Source organism: Stenella coeruleoalba (genome assembly GCF_951394435.1).
Source record: "Stenella coeruleoalba genome assembly, chromosome: 16".
Classification (NCBI taxonomy): domain Eukaryota; kingdom Metazoa; phylum Chordata; class Mammalia; order Artiodactyla; family Delphinidae; genus Stenella; species Stenella coeruleoalba.
The window spans coordinates 66445170-66468601 of NC_137162.1; the positions used below are offsets into that span (position 1 = coordinate 66445170).

The 23432-nt window shown below is 34.1% G+C and overlaps 1 protein-coding gene across 4 annotated transcripts in view; it reads left to right on the top strand.

The window, feature by feature from the left end:
- The window catches only part of LOC307174847 (uncharacterized protein), a 615960-nt gene that overhangs the window by 81760 nt on the left and 510768 nt on the right, over nucleotides 1-23432 (top strand). For all 4 annotated transcript variants that reach the window (XR_013824176.1, XR_013824177.1, XR_013824178.1 and 1 more), the window contains exon 2: nucleotides 12554-12627. The gene's annotated coding sequence lies outside the window, so the exon portion shown is untranslated. The remainder of the gene's footprint in view (nucleotides 1-12553; nucleotides 12628-23432) is intronic.

Consider the following 23432-nt stretch of genomic DNA (forward strand, 5'->3'; position numbering starts at 1 on the left):
GAGTAGGATTCCCTGTGCTATACAGCAGGTTCTTATTAGTTATCTATTTTATATATAGTAGTGTATATAAGTCAGTCCTAATCTCCCAGTCTACCCCTTCCACCCCTTTTCCCCCTTGGTAACCATCAGATGCCCTCTTTCTTGCTATGTCCTCACATGTTCTTTCTCAGTACATGCATGTGGAGAAAGAGAGTGCTGTGGTGTTGCTTCTTATAAGGACATTGATCCTACTGGATCACACACCTTTATTACCTCAATTGGCCTTTACTAGTTATCTTTACTGGTTTTGATATCATAGTCTATTTATCTTCTTTACTTACACTGCCTAATTCTAATTAAACTATTTTAATATGAATTTACAAAGGTAAACAGGTATGATTATTTGACATTTTTATTACTCAAAAGTTGAAGGAAGACATTGACAAATCCCGACCTATGGTGTCTCAGAACACTCAGCAACTAAGTGAAATTTATCTGCACGGAAAACAGTAGCTTATTAAGGCATATTAAATGGCCTCAGGGTGCATGCATCTGAAGCTAAAGCACAAGGAATTGTTCATCCCTCATGTCTTAGCAGCTGTTTAATGAAAAGTGCCAGCTCAGTGTGTAGTTAATCTATCTAATAATTAATACAACGGCAGCCTGGGACCAATGTGGATATAACTCCAAAGTCCTTGTTCATTTGCAAATTAATACAGAGACTTGCTTTTATAGCCAGTTTGTTACTTGAGAAGGAGACAAGGGAGATTTAAAATTCTTCATATTAAGGCTTCTGTTTGATCACATTTCATTTGAATACACCACGTAAAACAGAATTTAAAAGGATAATGCTTAGGAGTGTAATATAGAAAATTAATCCCCTTACGGTTATTAAGGTACATGTATACCCCTCAAGGCTAAAGGGAGACCAGTATGTTTTCCACGCACAAAGTAGGCTAATTTAAGAGCAAAGTTCTTTCTAATGTCCTTAATTATACGAATTCCCTTCATTTACCTGTGTCTGCAATCTAGTCAAAAGTTATCTAATATGTGAAAAAACTGTCAAATGGACTGCTTGATGTTTTTAAAATTCTAATTTAAAGATTTTTTTTTCTAACCTTTTAGCTTCTTGGTAATAAACAGTGTAAGATTCTGAGATGCTTTCTAGAAGTCAGTAATTGCAAGTAAATATTAACCACTTAAAGCACAAAATAATGAACATTGTGAAGGAAAAGTTGATTTGAGCCAAGAAATATTTTAAGGTTATAGTTGCAATTATGAATAATAAACAAGTGTTGCTGAGAATATATCTGAATAAGTCCAAGTCTCTGCACTCAAGACACCCTTTAAAATAATTGTTAATTCATTAAATAATTATAGTTTATGTAATCACTCCTGTGAAAGTATATTGTACCCATGAGAAGAGTTTGACTTTTCCTCAAAATGTCAAAGAGATGCTATAGGACTAAAAGTTCCATTCCCCAAATAAATAAAAGTATATGTTCATATAAAACCTTGTACACAAATGTGCATAGACAAATTATTCATAATAACCCCAAATGTCCATCAAATGATACATGGGTAAATACAATGTAATATTATTCAGTATTAGAAAGAAATGAAGTACTGAAACATGCTACGACATGGATAAACCTTGAAAATATGCTAAGTGAAAGTAGATTAATGATTGCCTAGGGCTATGGAGAGAGTTTGGAGGGGAGGAATGGGAATGGGGAGTTACTGCTAATGGGTACAGGACTTCTTTTTAGGATGATGACAGTATTCGAAAGTCAGATTGTGGTGATGGTTACAAAGATCTGAAGTATACTAAAAACCATTGAATTCTATACTTTAAATGGTTAATTTGTTTGGTATGTAAATTTATCTCAATAAAGGTCTCAAAAAATGGACATTGAGGTAATTGAATAATTCCATTTATGTAATATATATATTATATTGTATACACATATACAAATCTTAAGTGCTCTTTGAAGTAAAAACAGGAAAATGTTATCTTTGACAATAATAGTTCCCTAGAATAAAAAATAAATAAATTTCTAGAATCATATTTAGTTCCAAAAGTCAAATATATATATACACAATAGGGCTTCCCTGGTGGCGCAGTGGTTGAGAGTCCGCCTGCCGATGCAGGGGACACGGGTTCGTGACCCGGTCCGGGAAGATCCCGCATGCCGCGGAACCTGCGCGTCCGGAGCCTGTGCTCCGCAATGGGAGATGCCACAACAGTGAGAGGCCCGCGTACCGCAAAAAAAAAAAAAAAAAAAAAAAAAATGTTTAAGGGAATATTCACAGAAGAGTTTAAGGATATAGCAGACTTCGCTGAGTTCTAGTAGAGAAGTGTGTGTGTGTGTGTGTGTGTGTGTGTGTGTGTGTGTGTTTTTAACTTAGCTAACCATTGGTAATCTGAATTTTGAAAAAAATTTAAAAAGCAAATTAACTTTGGAGATCCTGAATGCCTCCTTAAAAAGGAGTGAACAGTTCATAATTAGTCTTTGTAATATAAATATATGGAAGTTTTTTAAAACTTTTTTTTGTAGATACTAATAGATTTTTATTTTTAATATAATTATTTTTGAAATTTGTATTTGAATAGTTGAAGATACACATGAAGTTGTTGGAAAAAATAGAGATACTTTCTGCATTTTGCCCAGTTTTCCCTTCTGAATTGTTCTAAGCAGCCAAACCCTGAGAAAAGCCCCGCATTTGAGCATCTGGGCAATTTCAGGGAAGAACCTTAAAACCATGGTGTAGGACCTTATCTACATGGGAGATGATAAGACTGTTCATAGTTTCCTATGGAGATGAATTTGGAATGAAAAAATCTGTTTCTCTGTAATCAAGAATAGGCTGCAGAATTTAGCGGAGGCTTGGGGTGCCTATCCAGCTCCACAGAAGGCCACCAATCAGTCTGATTGGGAGCAAAGGTGTTGAAGTTTCTGTAGGAAGTCCTTTGTTGTGTGTGGGGGGGTGTGTTTGGGGAGGGCACCTAGAGTGCATTCAGTTCAAGCTTGAGGCAGTTAAAGACTGCTGACCGAAGAGAACTCTGCAAATAAAAACCCCGAGCTTTGGGAAATGCTATAAGCTAACACAAGCACCCATTTTACTGTCAGGCAAGGGACCCAGGTAAGGTCAGTGAAATTAGGGACAGAACTAGGCCTGAACACATAGGAAAATCCTTGAGAAGGGGAAAAAGTTCAGAGAGAGTTTTAAACATTCATCTAATTAATCTGGCTAGAATTTTACTGATTTTTATAGTTGAAAAGATTAAAAAACCTTGAAACCATGTTATATTTTCTATACCACATAGAAATAGAAACTCTTAAAGGAAATTAAGTTCTACTAGAAAAATAAAGTTATAATGACACCCATCTGATTTGTATTACCAATTTATACCTGCTACATTGGGGTGAAACATGATGAGATTTGTGAGTTAGCATCATGTAGCAGGAGGGTCATGATGTATAACAGTGCTAATTGAAACAGTTTTGATTCAATTTTTTCCCCTTATATCTTCTGAAATTCCTGTATTCAGAAGGAATTTGTGTACATTTATATTCCTGTATTTTTATTCCTGTATAAATAGAAATCATGGATCACATTTTTTTTTCTTTTGAAAAGGATTTGCATATTTCCTAGATGTCACTTGAGCATGTTGTTTTTCAAGTGTATTACATAGATTCCTGAATGAAAGGCTGTAGTGAAGGTGAAGTTAGAGCTTACTACTATTTAATGATATTGTTGGTGTTCACTCATTAACATTTGTGTTGAAAGACTTTTTAATCACAGAATATGTGGAAAGCATGCAAAAATACAGAAAATCATATAATAGACACTCAGGTATTCATGACCCATATTTAACAAATGTTAATATTTTGCCTTCTTTGCTTCGTGTATGATTTTTAAGAAATGAAATCAGATAGAGCTACCCTTCTTCATCTTTCCCATTCGTACTCAGGAAAAACTAATACACAATCATCTGAAGTTAGTGTGCATTCTTCACAAAGATTTTATGCTTTTGTTAAAATGTCAAACCAAGTAGTTGTATTTCTTAAGTGTATTTCAATGAACATAAATAGTTTATGCTGTCTAAAAACTTCTTTTTTATCGTTCAAAATTAGATTTTTGAGATTTATCCGTATTGTTAACCACAGCTAAATCCATTCATATTAACTGTTGCATTCTATTGTATCAACAGGCTAGTTTTATTATTCCTTCCTTCTGTCATCCCAGGAGCCTCTTGGCCACCCCCAGGCCAAAGAGATCATTATCTTAAGCGGTCTATAATCTATTTATAAAGCACACTAAGTGTGAAGCTATGTTCGGAAGTACTTAAGTAGTAGTGGAAGTGCTGGGTTGTAGAGTACCTTACCAAATCCTACTCTGGCTAGGAGACATTTCTCTATATCCTCTCAGAAACTGGATACTTTCTAACTCCTTTTTTTTTGTTCCCTGCTCTGATGTGTGAAACAGTAAAGCATCATGAGTTAAATCTGCATTTTCCTATGTAGTAGTGGTACTACTGAGCATCAGTTAATGCACCGCTGTATGAAATTTAAATTCTGTCTTCTCTGAATTAAACGTTTATAAGCTGGCTCATTTTTCTATTGAAGTCTTCCCCTTTCTAAAAATTGAGATACACATATTCTGTCTACTAGTTTTTGTCAGTTGTATGTATTTATAGTATCTTCTCCCCATTTATGACTTGTATTTTACCTAGTATAAGATGGGTTGTCACAAATTTGCTGGTTTGTTTTAATTGTAAATTTTAATACGGACTTATTTACGTGGAAGAAACACCTCAGTGAGATTGATAAGAGTGTGAACTCTGAACTCAGCTGTCAGGTTTGAACCACTCTGCTTCCTAGCAGTATAATTTTAACCATATATGACTTCATGATGCCTCAGTTTCCTCATCTGTAAAAAGTATAATAGTAAGACTTACCTCATAGAGTTGTTAGATTGTAAGAGCAGTATATTTACTCCAGTAGCAGTGGACAGTATATAAATATTGCCGTCCTTATATTTGCCATTTGCGTCATGATTTGTGCAATAACACTTTTGTTTCTGCTGGGCCACCAGAAGAACAGTTCTTTGTTAATTTTTTGGTTTGTAAATTTCAATGTTGCTGCAGTTTCATGAATGTAAGCTTGACTTTTATTATTTTTCAAAATTTCATATAAAATGTGAGGCATATATACAATAGAATAGTACTCAGCCATAAAAAAGAACAAAATGATGCCATTTGCAGCAACATGGATGGACCTAGAGATTGTCATACTGGGTGAAGTAAGTCAGGCACAGAAAGACAAATATCATATGTTATCGCTTATATCTGGAATCTAAAAAATGGGTACAAATGAACTCATTTACAAAACAGAAGTAGAGTCATGGATGTAGAAAACAAACGGTTACCAGGGGATAAGGGGGGGCAGGGATAAATTGGGAGATTCGGATTAACATATACACACTACTATATATAAAATAGATAACTAGTAAGGACCTACTATATAGTAAGGGGAGCTCTACTCAATACTCTGTAATGGCCTATATGGGAAAAGAATCTAAAGAAGAGTGGATATATGTATATGTATAACTGAGTCACTTTGCTTTACACCTGACACCTGCTTTACACCTAACACAGCATTGTTAATCAACTATACTCCAATAAAAATTTAAAAATAAACAAATAAAATAAAATAAAATGTGGGGCAGTTACAAGCTTACTGTTGGCTTTCCTGGCAGGTAGGTGGAGGTCTATACATGCTGTGCACCAGGTTCACTCTTACTGCAGCAGCTTCCTTTCCTTCTCCCTACCTGGCAGGGGCCCACTGCTGTGTCTCCCGTGTTCACACATTAGCCTGTACCTGTAGGACATGCTGTACTTGTTCCAAGTTCCCCTTTTGTTCCTGGCATCTTTATAGTTTCTCTATAAACTTAACATCCTTACATAATTTGATTTTATTCACCATTTTAGTTTTAGTGAGGGTGGTGGAGTAAAAGGAGGTCTATTAACTCAGTCCACCACGTTGCTAAAGTGAGACATCTCTCTTTTTCATTCTTTGCTTTTTCTTACTGTTTCTTTAGAACATCACCAAGAGTTGTTTAACATTTAGAAAAGTTAAATTGCCAATAATGGTGTTTGATTCACCATTTAAAGATATCTATCAATGTAAGTTGATGGTGGTTGTATTCATGATGATATATAAATTCATGAACACAAGGTAATTATGTATACACGTTGTACTCAAGGATAATTTTTCTTCTAAAGTAAAAGCTAGATGTATTCTTTTGGCAACAGAAATCAGATACCTTGATAAGTGAATTAATTTTACAGCACCAAAGATTTTATGGGTTAGATTCAGTTGAACTTTATAAAATTGTCATTTTTGTGAGTCAAAACCAGTTGAATAGTAACAATGTCATAATAATGCTATTAGTCTAACATTAAGAAATTTTTTGGTGATTACTTATTCACTGAAATAAATTTGACTTAGCCAATTATGAGAGGTTGGTAACTAGATATAACCATTTGCCTTTTCTTAAAACGCTGCTCAGTTAAGGAAGCTTTATTCTGTGAGTCATCCAGACTCCACATATTACACTAATGGAATTTTCCTAAAGGAAAACTCTGGCCCATTTACCCACTAATCAGCAATTTTTGATGACTTGCTGTTGCCAAAAAATGTAATCCAAATTCATCATAATGTTACTCCAATCTCTCTGTGATCTTTGTCAAATCAAGTCTATTCTTTAATCTCATTCTTCCCAAGCATATCCCAGGTCTCAAAGAGCACTCAGAGGACCTTGAAAGACAATAGTAACTTTCTGCCTTTCAAACCTGTCCCTCTCCATAATATGCTGCTTCATCTTCTTCTATGTCCCTTTGAAAATTCCTCCCCCATACTTTGAGGCCCAGCTCATGCATTTCTTCTACAAATCTTTCTTTATTTCTTTGAGCATCAGTGACTTTTTCTTCTGTGTTCCCGCAATTCATTGCTCACTTATTTGTTATTTTCACGTTCTGTCTTCTTGCATATTTATCTTTGATAAGGAGTATCTTAGCTTTTTGAAGGCAGGGATCATGGTTTCTTTCATGCGTTTGCACACAGTAGGCACTTAATAATTGTTGCAAATCGGTTGAATCAAGAAGAACAATGTAAACAGTTGCATATCATCTTTGAGGAAATATCAAAATATTTTCCAGTAATGAAATTGAATATTTTCCAGTAATCTAGTCTATATTGTTAGAATATAACCTAGATTATTGTTTTAAATAAATAATCAGATTAAAATGATGGAGTCATATAATCCAAGTAATATTTTATTTTTTCCTTCTTTGATTGTATCTTCTCCATTTTAATTAACCTTTTAAGAAAGTTTGAAGCACTTTTGAAAATTGATTTTTCCCCCAAATAAGATTTATACAAAGTCACTGGTTATTTACAAAGCCATGCATTCCTTTTTGGCCACCTATCAAATGTGATTTGTGTAAACAATTGCTTATATCCCCTTGGTTCTTGAATTTCAAAGAACAGTGCTCTGAAAACAAACTGTTTATTTTAATTAAATAGCCACAAAACCCCCAAATCACCAGGCATCTACAAAGCTGTATATTTTTCATACTTTGAGTTTATATTGCATTTTCAGGAACCACACAGTGGTTACCTGTTAACTGACATTTCTTAACTAACCCCCAATTATAGAATGATAAGGATATTAAAAGCCTAAGCGAAATGCGTCCTGCTTTTATAACAATAAGAATCAAATCGTATTTTCTTCTATCACCCCTGTAAGCCCAGCCATCGCTGCTGCTACTGACTTCAGACTGCCAACACACACCTTGTTGTCACAGGTCTTTTCACTGTATATTTGCAGTTCTGATTTTAGAAGTTGACTCCATGTTTTGGCCTTTCTTTGTAATGAAATTCTGAATATGTTCACTGCAGATTAATCCACTATTTTTTTATTCTCAGGAAAAAATGCAAATGCCAGTCTGTTACTTCTCTGTGTGATATTTGAAAAACTGTATGTCGAGAGAGCCCTCTGCACTCTGCTGGCTCCAAGCTTCATGCTAATATTTCTTTTGTGAATTATGTTCCTTAGGCTGTGAACTCTTGGATTAGTTTTGGTTTCTAGCAATTTTCCCCTTCTTTTCTGTAAAGTAGATGCTGTCAAAATAAAAGTCTCCATGCTTTATTATAAAATCCACTTTTTGTGAAACTTTTTTTTAACAATAGGGTATATTTTCTCTTATGCCAATTTTTTCCCCATTAACTATTACTGTCTTGCTCTTTCTTCTTGCTATTGCCAACTCTTCAATATCATTCATTCAATCTTGACAATATAGTCTTCACATAATCTACAGAATAACTTAGACTGAAAATATATAATGAATCCAAAACTGTTTCTGGCACTGAGTTAGGTATCCTAATAATTAGAAAAACCATGCTTAGGCTAATGGTTTGCTGGTTTGCTGGTTAGGCTAATAGGAATGCTGGTTTATTTTTTTTGGTGGCTCTGTGCATGCTTGAAGTGTTCTTCACTCCATTTCTCACCTACCCATCCTGACTTTTTGGCAAATCCTACCTCTAGGTTGGATTAGCTTTTCTCTTCTCTGTGTTCTCATAATTCCTTGTTTATAGATCTATAGTCGTAGTGTAAAAGTGTTTCATGAAACTGAACTCCTTTAAGACTCTGCCTGCATCTTAACTATCTTAGTTTCCCCAGGTTGTTGCCCAGTTTGGGGTGATATCAGAATAAAGTAATTCCTACAAAACCTTGCATGCTGCAAAATCATGCACTAAAAATAGCAGAGTTAATGGGAGAATGAAAGTTGGGTAAGCCACTCAGCATCAATTTGAGTTTGTAATCAAAGCACCAACAGAAGACAAAAATTGTATGGATTTGTAAAGATCTGGTTATTAAGTTTTGCTTCTAAAGCATTTAAGAAGTAATACCAGATTTACAGTATATAGAATAGACCATAGTAAAAAATAAACTTTACTTTAAAAATAAAAGCTAAGTTTGTCTTGATAGAGTGAGTACAGGATGGGTTTGAGGCTGCTGTTATGAAGGCAAGAGGAAAATCACAAAGTGCATGGAGAACAGAATAAGCCAATAAATACTTTCAAGACTGAGTACACAGCCAAATATCACAAAGATGAAAACTGTGGGGTGAATTGGCATATTGTGAACAAGATTATATTTCTCCATTCCACACTCAGCTGTGTTACATGCTTAGCATTCTTGGCAATATCAAAGGTGAACCAATCTGACTTCTGAATTGTACTGACATCATCCTTCTAGTTATTAATTATGTATAAACTAACTTGTGCTACAGAAATATGCTTCGTAGTATATTTGACAAGCAGAATGCGATAAATGCAGTATTTCCATGGGGGGGGGAATTCTTAAACTCCTTAATTATGAAGTTTCTTATAATTTAATAAAACTGAATTTTCAAGGACCATGGAAAATTTGCTCACTGAACTCACTGAAATTTACTCAAGTATTTACCTTGGCTGCTATGCACTCTTCCTGAGATTAACAAAAGCTTGGAACCCTTCTCTAGGAAATGCTTCACATTCCCCTTCAGAAAATCAGATGGAACGGCTATTTCAGGATTAATTCCTGAATAATTCCGCGCAGTGTTTGATAGTGGTTAGTCCACTATTGTAGTTGTAATACATATTGGTATGTTGAGAATATTTCATTTGATTTTCGGGAACCTTTTCTCTGGTGAGCCCAAGATCAGAATTATTAGTATGCTGTGTATATCAATTTGAGTTGGTAGAATGTTTTTCTTCTAGTGCTTTTGAGCCCATTTTACTTTCCATTGGCTCAGAAATAAGTTCAGTAGATAGGACAGGCATTTGCACAATGGTCAGAAAATCTGCACAGCTGTCAGAAAATATGGCAAAATTCTAAATATGACAGCTGGTAGGTACCCCAACAGTTCAGGTTTAGGCAAGTTCATTCAGCAAGCATCTTTTGCATATTTACCATATGCCAGGCAACATAAAATACTTGGAAGAAAGATGATGAATAAGAGAGAGCCTCTCTCCTCGAGAATCTGACAAAGTAAGTGACTAATAAAGGTTCCAGTCCAGATTTTTTAATTAATTCTGTATATGGATTTGGTTATCATTCTCTTAAAAAGTACTTTTCACTTTTACACTATGCTGAATGAAAATAAATGCCCAGATGTTTTTAGTATAAATATATCTTTGTGTATTTGCTTTTCTTAAGTTCCTGGGAATGCAGCCAGGCAGAGTCAAAGTTGTTAAAGCAAAGGGACCCACATCATAGTCTCTGATGGAGGAATACCTAGGTCTATGATTTCAGACAATTTGCTTCCCTTTCAAATACATAGTTCTCTCACTTTGTGGAATGCAGACTTGGACCAGGTTACCACTCTTTCCTTTCAGTATAAGAAGCTAGGCCTCTGTTAATTTCCTTAAAGACACAACTTGTATCACTGTCTGGAAATTAAATGCCATTAAATTATACGTTTTCAATCTGCTAACATTTTGAAAATAAGCAGTTAAGTCAAATGCTTCAGACTGCAGAAAGAGGGATTATAGTGTCAGCAAGGGGGTATGTTTTTATAATGTAAACATAATGGTGCAATGTGCTGGAGGCTGTGTGCATGGCTACTGCCCATCTGGGTTTCATACCAGCTGCCTATTTATTATAGTAAGCATATTATAGGTATACATGTGTGCAGTTATAAACTTGTACACAAAATACAAGTAGGTGCTTAGCTCTTCCACACATCAAAGTACTTCACATGAATGAACTCATTTTACATTCACAACCAATCCATGATAACTGTTTTTTTTTATGTTTTCCTTAACTTTTTAAATGCTTGTTTATTTTTCAATGTGCAATTAAATATACATATATGTGTAAAAAATTAAAAATAAAACAAAACTCAAGATGGTTATTAACTTAAAATTGGAACCAGGAAGTCCATTTAAAATAAGTATCGCTTCTCAGAATTCTAGAAATTAACACAATCACAGGGCAGAAAAGCAGTTATTACAAACATTTGACTCAACTGTTGAATGTGTCCAAATTGTATTGCTCTGAACACATTTATTAGGGACTCTTACTTGCAGAACACTGTGCCTATTTATCTTATCCTATCATGTCTTGGACAACTTCACAGTATACGCCGTAGGAATATGTCATTATAGACTTTTTTTTTATTGGTGTGTAGTTGTTTTACAATGTTGTGTTAGTTTCTACTGTACGGTGGAGTTCCCTGTGCTATACAGCAGCTTCTTATTGGTTATCTATTTTATACATATTAGTGTATATATGTCAATCCCAGTCTCCCAATTCATCCCACCACCACCACCCCCCACTTCCCCTATAAATGTTATTATTATTTTTATACCCATTTTATAGATGAGAGCATGAAGATTAAAGAATTTAAAGTAACTTGCCTAAATTCACAGAGAGCTTGGATTTGAACCAAGGCAGTCTAAATCCATGGCCTGTGCACTAACCTATATAGTGTGTCTGACATAGAGCAGATAATCTATTACTCACTAGTATTCATCTAATCTTTCATAAAACTTGCTGATTCCGGAACAGTGTGCAATTATGCCTATGATGACTTGAGGTGGAACACCTGTGCAGACAGTTTATGTATCTGCTGTTTAGGTTATGTCTACAAGTCAGGTGGGGAATCTTGAGGCTGTTGATGGTTTCACATTGAGTACTTGAAACAAGCAGACAGTGATGGCATTACTTATTATTGAGTATGTATGGAAGCCTGAAAGGAATCAGTAGACTTAGGGATTCTAAGTTCAGTTAGGATCAACGTCAGAAGTTCTCAGTCAGACTTAACTGACTACCCTCTATGTGTATAAAAAGCTGATGTGGAATGCACTGAATACCCAAAGAGCAAAATCTTTAGTCTCAAGCTAAGAATAAAAATAGATAACACTATGGAGAAGCAACATTATTGTGAAAAAATATAGATACCTGAGAAAAAACTTGAGTTTAAGGTAACAATACGGGCAGCATTACAACACAATTCATAAGTAATTGTCTGATTAATTGTATAGTTAGAGAATCTACAAGTAGGGAGAGATTACCTTAGTAAAATGCTCAGGCAAAATTTATACAAGTGTTAGAAAGTAAGTCTGGGTTGGATTTTTATAGGAAAGGAAGTTAAAATATTACAAGCATAACTAATATTTATACAATAAAAATGATTTTTTTATTTTTAATGTTTGAATAATTATTATAAATAGAAGACAAATTACTTGAAGATAATGAATATATGACGTAATTAGTGGCTTTGCTGAAATGAAGGCACAAATTTTATGATATAAATGTATACCATATGTTTTACACATTATCCATTACAATTGTATCACCATGTTCCTGTCTGGAGATCTTGTGACTGGTGACAAAGGAAACCATTTTAAGGGTGAACTTTATGGTAGTTTGTCAAGGCAGTAAGTGGTTAGTTTGGGGAATGAATATCTTTCACAAGTTCTTTTTAAATCCTACAGATATCTGTTAATTGCCTTTCTAGGTCTGGGATTTAAAACACAATGTTGCAGTTTTACTGGACCATGGTTGTTTGTCTTCAAAGTTCTTGCAAGAGATGTGAGTATTAGAGTTTTTTCTCATTCTCTCCTGGAGGATATTATTCTTCCACCTTATCAATGTGAAAACATGCAAAAGCCACCAAGAAAGGGAATCCTCAGTTAATCAAAAGCTGCACATGTATTAGTATGGCATAAATATTTACCTCTTTATGATCACGTCCATTTGTACTCTTCTCATGCTCTGTCCATATCTCAGGGCACAGTCCTCATTTAAACCACATTTTGAAAGCATCTTTGTCTACAAGCACCCTTGTCGACTCACTTCCTTGTCCACTGCATTGGACTAGATTTGACCAATACAGGATATGACATAAATACATAGGGCAGGAGGATGGGAAAACCTTTATTATCTTCTTATGCTTCTGGAAATTCTGTGTGGTTCCAGCCCCCGCTGGGCAGGCCTTCCCATTTTGTTCTCAGACTCCACCCGGCAGCTTTTGTCTTAATTCCAGCTTCTAGACTCAAGTTAGAATACTGTCGCTCCTTTCCTGTCTCCTAGTGCATGAGGTTTTGCTGCTTCCCACTCTTGCTAATTTCTCAATTGTTGGGATTATTAAATTCCTCTATTGAACTACCTAACGTAGGCTTTCATTTCTGTCTGGGTCCTGATGTAGGTACCCACACTTCTTTAATGGTTTCTGGTTCGGGAAGCAGAGACAGCTTTCTGAATTGCTGCAATTCTAAAGTGTGTCATGACTAATAAAATTGAAAGAGGTAATGTACTTTTTGAGCATTCCATAGACTAGGGTGCTGGGTAATGACAAGTTGTTCAGGAAATCATTTTAAATTAATTGAATTAGATTACAAATGGCTTTTAATATGAGACGTTATGATAACTTTTATAGAATACATTAGATCTATTTCACTCCAGATCTTTATGGAATAATGAGATATAAACACAATAGTAAGAGAACCAATTGAGTGAGGATCTACTAAATTAATTTTCACTAAGGAATTAATCATTTCTCTTGGAATGATATCCCAAACTAACTGTATATTTGTAATTGTTGAAGGAAAACTATTATAAATGGAAAATTTTAAGTAAAATCACTAGATTCATAATCTCTTTTTTTTTCTTTCTCTGAAAAATTACCATTATAGGATTCAGTAAAAATCCTTAGACCGAGCAGATAAACTATAGTAAAGATGACGGTATTGGACTTTTCTCCTTTCTTGCAAGATATCTATAACATGATTTACATACTCAGTGTGGAGCCTGAGAAGTTTCCAAGAAACATCAGTCAATACAATGCCCTCCCTTGGCACACATATCACTTCCCTTTTAAAATTAATGGTAGAATTAATGACACAGAAGGTACCTGAATGAGAACAGTTTTATAATTGAATCTGTTTTTTTTTTTTCTTAAGGAGTCATCCACTAAGTCTTTGTGATAGATTTTATTATTTTTCTAAACATTTCCTGCCCCTCCTTTGAAGATGAGTATGAACTCCCACGGTGTCAGTCTCAGGAGTAGCCGTGTCACCTGCTTTGGCCACTAAATGGGAGTGGCAATGACGTGTCATTTTGAGCAGAAACTTTAAAAGCAACCTTCTTCGTTATATGCCACTGAGAATTTGGGGTTGTTTGTACAGCACATCCTATACTATCCTGATTGATACAGTAATTCACACAAAACTGTTAAGTATGTGTCAGAAAACTATCATTAGACCTAGATCAGACCCTAAGTTTACTCAGTGCAATTGGACAGTTTACTTAGACTTCCTATCTGAAATGTAGTAGAGGTGTGTTAAGGCTGGTTCTCTTTCTTTTATGAAATTTCTTTCATAAATTTCTTTCATTTATGAAATTTCTTTCATTTATGAAATTCTATGATTCTATCCCTCCTGTGAAGAGGCTTATCATAAATAAAATTAAAGAAGAATTTTATCAACAACTGTGCTTAAGAAATTTTCTCTTTTAAAAAATAATTCTAGTAAATTGTTTTCTATTATAATTGGCATTATTTAGAATGCTATAGGTTTGTCTTTAAGACCAGCTCCAAATCATTGTAAGAGTATGTGATCGACAACTTAAAAAACTAGATATTTCAGAGGGCCTGTTTTAACTTCTAACTGGTAGAAAAGATACCACTTGCTTAGAAGTGACTTCTAAATGAAAACTGACTTCAGATATATATACCTATGAATATACCTCATTTAACAGTATTGATTCTAAAATTTATATGAACTCTATATTAAGATATATATATATATTTAAATAAAACAAGTACTAAGCTTTAAACATAATTAATATGGAACTAGGCTGAAATTTCTGTGAGACTGGTCTTTTTATAATTCTTGATATATAATAGGTACTCATTGAAAAATATGTTCATGAATGACATGAGGCCATATTATGTAATAAAAATAATCATCTCCAATTTTGTACATAATTATGTTCTTTTGAGCCTAGAAGAAGACAAATACTATATCAAGGATAATGAGTTAAAATAAAATAAGCTTCTAGTACTAATTCATTAATTGATTTATTCGTTGATTTATTCACTCCACAATATTAATTGAGCCTTTTATGGCTAGGTATAATGCATTAAATACTATGGATACAAAAAAAAAGAATAAAAAATTGGGAAAAACCCTTACATTTGGAAAGGATTCATTGAAAATCATGAAATGTTACATTATTTAGAAAATAAATACACGTACATTTTTATGAAAAACATTACACAACCAAAATACTGATAGTTACATACAGTTGTTTTGAAATGCTCTTCTTAATGGTTACTTCACATGAAATAATTAAATGGTCTCAAACTCTATTTATGAATTAATTATGTTGCTGCCTAAGGAATAAGGAATCAATTATTTCATCACTAGTATATACTTTCTACAGTCACCCTAATGTGAGCCCTATGATGCCTTTTCCCTGCATCTCTAGACTCAAGATCAGTGATATATGGAATTCCATCTTTCTTGCTGATGGAGAAGGGACCTAGGTCATGTGTAGAAAATAATCACTTGTAGTATAGCAATCAAGTAACAGAAGCTGATAGAAAATAAAGTGAATGGTAAATTTTAAGAAATATTTGAGATTAGATTTATAATTTTGGGTCCATGCATATGGTTATTGATCCATGTATATAAATACATAAATACACTGACTTGATATTACTGTAATTCTTTAAATTAAAATCTTAATAATAATAAATAATACTATTACAAATTAAATAAAACATGATCAACATAAACTAGACTTCTGCACCCTCATATCTTTCTCTACTTTGTATCTGTTTTTCTCTTCTCTATTTTGAAAAATCCTCTTCAAACCCCTTTCTCTCATGAATTCTAACCAAATCATTTACAACTCAGTTGATTTGCTGCTCCTCTGTGTGCCTTTTTTTAACTATCTTCTATTTCCACCCAGGCAAAGAGAGACGTTTCTTCCTTTCTACTTAAAATTGTGTATTCTTTCCCAAATTTTCATTATAGCCTATGACATTTAGTTGTACATTGTTGTGACTTTTCCATCATTCCTACTCTATTAATCACCTACAGGAAGACATACTTCTTGGTTATACTTATGCATGCAAAAGATGAAACAAGGGTAGATGGAAGATATTCAGATATTAGTTCTATTGGAATAAAAAAACAATTCAACAACATTTTAGGTGAAAGACCTGTTTGATAATCATTCTTAAAATGACAAATTCCACTTATATACCTCTAATCAAGAACCCACAGTCCCTGATGTCTTCTGAAAACTTCCGTCTTATTACCTCATTAAACAGGGAAAAATTTCAAGCCCTTCTTATTCTCATCTTCTCTCCTGAACTTGAGTTTCCATGGATATTTATTGATTTTTGTTCATGATATTATCAAGATCCTGTTTTTTCAATTAAACTGTGGGGATTTTCCTCAGCTTCTCATTTCTTTTTACACTAACTAAGTTGAATATATCTGTTAAATAATGTGTTTCTCAATTCTATCCTTTCTGAATTTCATGTCCTATATAACCTACCGGCTTAAAGAATTTTCTTCTGATTTCTATTTTAGATTTTTGGAGTAGTCTTCAGAATGGTTTTGCTCTTGCCAGTCCAGATTTTTTCAGTTTTTCCCAATGTGATGGAATTATTCCCTCCCGAAAACATAAAAACAATCCGACCGCTCGTTTGAATTAGCCTGTCATTTATTTTTCATTGTCAATAGAATAGAGGACAAATGGCTTTGCCTGATATATAACTTTTACTTCCAACAATATCCCCAATCTCATCTGCCAACCCATCCCTTTGACTAGCGTTCCAGACATAGCTCCACAGTTCGAGTTTCCTGAAAGATTAATGCTAAGTCATGCCGAGGCACTGTGAATTTCTTCCGCATTTGTATCACTATTAAAGTGGACAAATACTTTTACCAGAATATGCGTCATGAGCATTTGTTTCTATTTCTACCTTCCAGAGGAGTCTGTGAACTTACGGAGCATAGCGACTGTATTTTATTCTTATTAATTTTTGTATCCCCACACCTAAGGCAGCGTTTCGTACATGCCAGGCACAAAATCATTGACTAACTGAATGGTTTGACACACACACATACACTCACAATATACATATATATACTTATACATATTTACATATACATATATTTATATATATAGTATATATGTATACAAATATGCAATCTATTATGCTTAGTAACTGATTTAATAGATGCATTATCATTTTTGTATATTTATATTATCCTAACTTTTTAAATGATAAACAAAAAATTATTTTTCCTCAAAAAGGAGAAAAGTGAGTTTTTAAGTGTAGTCTACTAGAATATTAACTAAAGTATATTATTTCAAAAGCCAATAACAGAGTTTCAAAATATGGTTAGTTAGCCAATCATTTTTTCTGACATTTAAGCTTACTCTTAGAGGAGGAAACTGCTCAAAGAATGTTGGCAATATAAGTGGGCCACATTTCTTTTTCTCTACTTCTGACACTTCGTTAAGTTTTCTCATCTCTAATAAAGTCCTCAGTCACAGACTACATTTAATACCGTAATTTGCATATTGATTAGTAATGACATTATCAAATATGTCATACCCTTTCTATAATACTTATTTGAATAGCTATCAACAATAAAAGAGGTCATTAAAATGTGACCTTATTAAAATGCTTTAGATTTTGTTAATAACTGATTCAGTTTCAACACTCTTTCACACAACGTCATCTGATACAATAAATTTACTCGCATGAATTTTTATGTTATTAGTTTACAGAAGAGGAGTGAAAAACTACACAGTATAAAGACACACTAGTAAACTCCATTTGCCCTCTCTCGTTACTCATATTTAAATATTTGAAAGTAAAATTTCATGCAATGTCAACTTATCTTGCAAGAAAAGTTGTTTATTTTTCCTGTCTTTAAATATTAAAGTTTTGAAATGGTTTTCAATAAATAACAATGTAAACTAGAGGTTCTTATATGAAGATCAAGGACCAAAGGGTTTCTTGAGCTCTATGAAATTATGTGAAATTTATGTGCATATGAGTAGAGGATTCATATCTAGTCTTTTAAATATTCAGAGGAGCCCATGGCTTGAAGTTTGACATTCACAGGTTTACACTAATAAATATTATACATTTAACTATTTTCTTGACTATAAAGTTTCAACTTATAACTTTTGCTGTTATGCAATTGCTTTATGGAGCTTTGGGTATACTATTTAAACGTGCTTTACTTTATCTATAGAACTTCATGCATTCTCTACTGATTTGAGAAAAAGTCACTACCAAGGAAACTTGGCAGTGAGATTGTAGGAGGAAAGAAATGACAGAAATTTTTATTGAAAAGCATCTTCTGTTAGTCAGGCATTGATGTAAGTGCTTTACATATGCTATATAATTTCATTCTGTCAAAGATGAAGCTTGACACTTAAGCAGTAAGGATAGATTTTTTTTTTCAGTAATACTATCACAACAGGGAAGAGACTCTAGCATGAACTGAATTTAATTTTGCTGAAACAAAAGGCTGGAGACTTTTGAAAGACAGGGGTGCGCTAAGGGAAAGGCACTCAAGAGGAGTCTTAGTGGGGTTGGTTGATGTGACTAGGCCACCTGGATTTGTTAGTTGGAGTTTATCCAGAGGGGAAATAAACTTCTTTCTTTATAACAGGAGGCAGTGGTGCAAATTGAAACAAGGCATCCCTGGAAGTTAGCCTCTTGTCCTCCCACAGGGACTGGGAAAGGAAGGGTTTTCTTCCTGAATGTTTGCATTTCAAAGAGTTCTTAGGTCCCTAAGGAAATAGTTTGGGGTGGTAGTTTTACATCTCTCAAAAGGCAGAGTAAGGATTTATCGTTTCAAGCTTTCTAAAGTAACTGCTGGAATAGGGGGTTCAGGAGCCTGTCTGCCTGTCGCCAGGTTTTGGCTGGAACAAACAGTAAATGCTCCTGGCATCCTTGAGTTGTCTCTTGCAGGCATTTGAAGGAAGGGCTGGGGTCATCCTAGGGACAGGGCTGCAAACTATTGGAAGCCATGCCAGAGTTTGTCATTTCTTAGTGCAGAGGTTTGGACAGAGTGTTTATGTGCCAAGAGTTCGGAAGTTCTTAATCCACACAACACTTTGGAGAACTAGAGTCAAGAGAGTATTTTTCTTGAGGCTTTGCTGTTAGAAATGCTGAAAATTATCAAGTGGAAATTCAAACCTAGGTATGTCCAGTTCCAAAACTTGTGCATCTTTCTGCTATACCACATCACTTCCACTTAAAATTCAATCAATCTTTACCTCCAGATTCAGAATTGAAGCAGAGACCTTTAGAGTAGTTTTACTGTAAAATGTCAGTCTAACACACATATACATATTTAACACGTAGTAAGAACCGAACACCCGTGTTCATTATATACTTTAAGAAACAGAATTTTATTAGCACCTTAGAAGTTCAATGAGTTCCTATCCCAGACTACAGCCCTGTCCCTGTACCCCAAAGATAACCACACCAGGATTCTGCACTATTCATTCTCTAAGTTTTCTTATATATTTTGTCATATATCCCTAAACCATAGATATCTCTAAACCACGTATTTTTTATTTTAAAGATTTACATAAATGCTATCTTACGCACATAGATTTCTGTGATTGTTTCTGTTGTTCAATACTAGGCTTTTTCTGGTCTTATGTATGTTGATACCTTTAATTATAGTTCATTTATTTTTTTGTTGTTGGAGTATAATTGCTTTATAATGTTGTGTTAGTTTCTGCTATATAATGAAGTGAATCAGCTATACGTATACCTATATCCCCTCCCTCTTGGACCTCCCTGCCGCCCTCCCATCCCACCCATCTAGGTTGTCACAGAGCAGCAAGCTGAGTTCCTGTGCTTTATAGCATGTTCCCACTAGCTATCTATTTTACACATGGTAGTGTATATATGTCAATCCTAATCTCCCAATTTGTCCCACCCTCCCCTTGCCCCCTGTGTCTACATGTCTATTCTCTACATCTCTATTCTTGCCCTAAAAATAGATTCATCTGTACCATTTTTCTAGATTCCACATACATGTATTAATATATGATATTTGTTTTTCTCTTCCTGGCTTACTTCACTCTGTATGACAGGCTCTATAGTTGCACACAGTATTTATCCATTATCTTGCCAATGTACATTCCCCAAAGCATAGAACTTTTTTTTTTAAGTACTTTTGCCTTTCAAATTTAAAGTTCATGTAAAGTTGACAGTTTATAATTTGAAGTAAGCTTTCTTTTCTATATACAGAACTAGTCATTTCAGTACCAATTATTGAATGGTCCATCCTTTTCAACTTACTTTGCAATGTTGAAATAAAATAAATATTTTTAAACTATTATAAACATAAACAAATTTCCCATACTTATGTTAGTTTGTCAGCTCTCTGTACTGCTCCATCTGTCTGTTCATCTCTTTCTGTATCGTTTGATAAGTGTCATAGCCATTTTCCCAAATTGCTGTTTAGGAGTTACTGACGATTCTTGGACTTTTAGTCCCAAATAAGTTTTAGATTCAGTTTGTCAGAACAGAGTCTTTTTGCCTTTTATTCCCAACAAATGACTTTGTAGTTATTTTGGTCATTGGTGAGTCATTTTTCTTTCAACCCTATCAGCTTTCTTTTCAATAAAATTGCATATATGCTTTACTTGCTTCACAGGACTTATGTGCAAATCTAGTAAAGTAATATAGAAAACCCAAACTATATAATATGTAAGGCAGCATGAATATTGTCGCTGAAAGAACAACATATTTATTTATTTATTTATTTATTTATTTGTGTGAGTTATAAGATACATACCCCTCATGCACCCAATCTTACCCTCCCCTGCCCAAACTGTAATACAGGTACCACTATTTTAATATCAATGGAAGGCCTGTTAGAGCTCCTTTGTGCCTATGCAAATTTACCATAATTTTCCCTATGTATTTAATGAGAAACTATCTTTTTAGTTCATAGATTTACACTAATCTTCAAATTTAAAAGATAGTCGGAAGAAGTCTGTAAGCTATCAATTCACAGGTCAATGGAGAACAACTTAGGTCATCTAAGAATGAGGATTTTAATTAGCATTACGTTTTCGTAAGGAAACGGGATTTAGATTCAGCCTTAATGGTGAACTAATTGCCTAACTTTGGCTAATATGTTTAATCTTTTTGAGTGACAGTTTCCTAACATAAAACAAGGATTGTAATAATATTGACCTCATGCTGTCATTGTGAGAGAGACATGAGATGTGAAAAAAGAGCTTGTATACTTTAGTGTGTTATTTAAAGCATACTAGTAATTATTAAATTGTACATGTAAACTTGCCATGTTGTATGGTCAAAACAGACTTTAAGTGCCCTAGAGCAATTTGCTTTTGAAAGAAGTCTGGCAAATCTCTTTAGAGAGCAAATAATCGTTTTGTAACCCAGATAAATCCATGCAATTTGAATATACAAACTGAAATTCTTGATTAACTATTTTCTTAGGATGATTCAGTTATTTACTCATTCTAAAACAGTTTTAATCTACATAAGTGGGAAACATTTCAGTTTCTGGGTGTAACAAGAAGAATCAATTGAAGCATTAAAAGAATCTCTAGAGACCATGAAACCAACAAATAATTAGGTATTCATCTATAAAACCAGTCATATGTTATGAGTATTAGGATTTGTTGTACTTTGATTTAGAAATTATATTTTGCCTTTTCATTGAAGTTTAACTTATCACTATGAAAATTTCTTCAGTTTAAGAGGCAGGAAAGGTCATTGCTCAAAAAAGCAAATGTACAAATCAATAAATGTTTTCTATTTCATATATGAATACATGAAGAGGAGGGGAGTTAAAGAGAAAATATAGAAAGCATAAATGTCCTTATCTTGCATAACAGAGATTCAATCAATATTGTCCAAAATTGAAATGTGGATTTTAAAAAATGATTCAACTTACTGTCTTTCATAATCATTGTTACTTAAACTAGAAGAACTTGTTAGAAAACAGTATTTCTTGTAAAAAAATCTTTATCTGAAAATTTGTGCATTTTCTAAGATTCTTCTGTTTCTGATTTTCAATATGAATAAGCATTGTTTTCAAGTTTAATAAAATATATAAATTTAAAGAGAGCACAGGTTTAATGTTTGACAGTAATGATATCTAACTATAAAGACTAAATTCACACACTTTTTAAAAAAATATATTTATTTATTTATTTTTGGCTGCGTTGGGTCTTTGTTGCTGTGCACAGGCTTTCTCTAGTTGCGGCGGGCGGGGGCTACTCTTCGTTGTGGTGCGCGGGCTTCTCATTGCGGTGGCTTCTCTTATTGCAGAGCACAGGCTCTAGGCGCGCAGGCTTCAGTAGTTGTGGTACGTGGGCTCTAGAAAGCAGGTTCAGTAGTTGTGGCGCACGGGCTTAGTTGTTCCGCGGCATGTGGGATCTTCCTGGACCAGGGCTCAAACCCATGTCCCCTGCCTTGGCAGGCAGATTCTTAACCTCTGTGCCACCAGGGAAGTTCCAATTCACACGCTTTTAACAATAAAAAATCATACATTTTCCTTGAAGTCATGCAATTCTGCTAAAGAGAGAATAAGAGAAACAAGACATTAATTTTGTATATATTTTTTTCTGACTTAGTAACTCAATATGATTGTAGTTAAAGAGAGAGCATTCAAGAGTACAACTACTCAGGAAAAGCTAAAATTGAATCCATAGACCTCTGATTTGTTCTTTTGGAATTACTGGATTGAAAATTAGAAATTGTAGAAGTGGAGATTAAAAGACTGAACTCTTAAGAAACATTGCTGGGGGTAGGACATTTAACCTTTATCAGCCAGAGAATGTATGTTTCTTTCGATCATATTATTTTCTGCCTTTTGCTTTACTGTTTACTTTCCATGAAAAGAAACTAAAGGTATATTTTACAACAGGAACAACTGGCAGAGGATGTGCAGGTTCCACCATGCCTATCGCCTGTTTATCTTAATAAACTTTATTGAGTTATAATTTACATACAACAAAATGCAACCATTTGATTAGTTCCATGAGTTTTGACAAATGGACCCATATGAGTACCAACCATGGCAAGTGAGATAAACAGTATTACCATCACCCATTTCTCAGTCAGTCCTCTCCACCCTCCTTCAGCCCATTGATCTGCTTTATGTAATTATAGACTTATTTCGCTTTTCTAAAATTTCCTGTAAATTGAACCAGTTTGTATTCCTGAGACGGACTCCTTTTATTCTCTATGTCTGATGTGATTTATTCATGTTTTGCACATATCAATTTGTCCTTTTTACTATTGACCCCACTTTAAAGAATCATACTGCATATACCACATACTGCCCCATACAGCA